Source organism: Chrysochloris asiatica, unplaced genomic scaffold (assembly GCF_000296735.1).
Source record: "Chrysochloris asiatica unplaced genomic scaffold, ChrAsi1.0 scaffold00012, whole genome shotgun sequence".
NCBI lineage: Eukaryota > Metazoa > Chordata > Mammalia > Afrosoricida > Chrysochloridae > Chrysochloris > Chrysochloris asiatica.
In genome coordinates, this window is record NW_006408530.1 from 28,527,899 (window position 1) to 28,528,369 (window position 471).

Here is a 471-nt window from a genome sequence, read left to right on the forward strand (position 1 = left end):
CACAGGTAAATATCCTTCTGTACACTCTGCTTTCAGCCAAGATTAATCTGATACCAACAATGATTTTTCTCTTTCCATGACCTCTTCTAAATGTGGATTGAATAGTTGGCCTTTCCCTGTTGATTAACCATTTTTAAATTATCTTTAACAAAAGTCTATTTGCATGCAATAGTAATGATACTATTTGACGATTTCTGCATTCTATTACATCACCTTTGTTTGGAATGGGCTTAAATACTGTCTTAGGCTGAGTTTTCTAGAGAAGCAAAAAAAGTGAAACTTACATATATATATGAAAAAAAAAATATATGGCACTCTAGTACCATAATGGTTACAAGTTGGGCAGCTAACCTCAAGGTGGCAGCAGTTCGAAACTACAAGCTGTACCACAAGAGAAAGATGAGGATTTCTGTTCCCATAAATATTTTCAGCCATGGAAACCTTGTGCAGGGTTGCTATGAGTTGGAACTG